Below are 1,758 nucleotides of genomic sequence, written 5' to 3' on the forward strand. Positions count from 1 at the left end.
AACATATATTTTTATATGTATACTTATTTGTTTTATCCCCGGTCTATAAGGTGGCAACTAAATTTCCAATACGATTGATGTATATTAATTGTGATACTTAATATTTAAGGATGGCCACAAATTTATTATAAATTCAAACTTCTTAAAAAAAATTCCTAGTCGTGACGTGGATCTGTGTGTTTCATTTTTATGCTTCTGATTAGGCTGTACATAGTCTATATACTCAATATGGCCCCTTGAAAAATCTTAAACATCAAAACTTAAAATAATATTATTAAATATATATATATATAAAATAAACACTAGTTTGATATTTAAATTAACATAATTTTTTTATTAAATTATTATTATCATAAAAATATAATATACCTATTAATTGAATTTAAATACTCTATCGAGACATTGTTTCTACTTAATTATCATATCCTAGAAGCAGGTGTGATCTGGTTGAATATAGATGAAATCTAAATGTTTAAAATTTTACCATCCGAGTTTTGAAAGAATGATTTTTTTTACATAGTTGGAAATTTTATCATAACTCAATTATCAAATTAGTAGTGGGGATGGCTAATCACTCGCTACGATCAAGAAATGTAGGTTGACTCATCATTGTTATTCAAGAAAAACCACTCCACCTAAAATTACTGATTGATGGTTCATAAGAAAGCAGGCTTTTACTCGTGCCAATACTTCAAAATCTTAAACCTTAACATGTATCCTTACATTTAAGAAAAACAAATTTTTAATGGAGAGAAAACAATTTCAGAATTCTAAAAAGAATATATTTCACTTCACTTCATAACAATTTGACATTTGACATTTGTATCTTATGGATAATATATTTCATGATGAATGTATTAAAACGGTATACAAGAGAAGGGAAAATTAAAACTTTTAACATTATTTCAAAATAGTAAGCATTGATTCAATAGGTATTTGGTATATAGGAAAAGGGAAAATTGTCAAACATTGATTCAATAGGTATTTGGGTGGTTCATGCCCAATAAAGCATGTTTTCAGATAAAAGATATCATCCATTAGAAAAAATCTAAAAACACGAATGACTAAGCGTCCCTATTGTGGGAATAGGAAGCACAAAAAATAAAAGGACATTTTAGGAAGCACAAAAAATAAAAGGACATTTTAAAAAGTCAAACGACATTTTACGTGGGAAGAAATAAACGCCAAGCGAATGTGAATGGACGATGAAGAAAGGATTAGGAAGCAAAAAAATAAAAGGACATTTTAAAATGTCAAACGTAGGAAGAAATAAAAGCCAAGCGAATGTGAACGGACGATGAAGAAAGGATAACGAACGCGGGGAAGTAGAAATAATAGGGAGGCCTTCTGTAACTAGCTTTTTAAAAACTAGGTGATATAATTTTATGTAAGATTATAATTATTATTTGTTTATAATTCTATGTAAGATTATAATAGTTATTTGTTTAAATTGTTTCTACGAAAAGATTTAGTTTAAAATAAATAAATAAATATATATATATATATATTCAAACTCTACCATTTAAATATATATACAAGTTTAACCAATTTTGAATAAGTATTCTGAAAATACTAGAAAGAGGTTATAATTTTGATGTGTTTAAATGATTTTTTAAGAAAAGATTTAGTTTAAAAAAATGTAAAGATATTATGATTATTCAAATCCTAAAAGTTAAATATATATACACATTTAACAAACTTTGAATAAATACATTTAAAAAAAGAAACATAAAAGTTTTAGAATGAATTAAAAGAAGA

The sequence above is a fragment of the Pinus tabuliformis genome, chromosome 4_1 (genome assembly GCF_031772625.1).
Source record: "Pinus tabuliformis cultivar Carrire ecotype Pingquan chromosome 4_1, CPIR1, whole genome shotgun sequence".
Classification (NCBI taxonomy): domain Eukaryota; kingdom Viridiplantae; phylum Streptophyta; class Pinopsida; order Pinales; family Pinaceae; genus Pinus; species Pinus tabuliformis.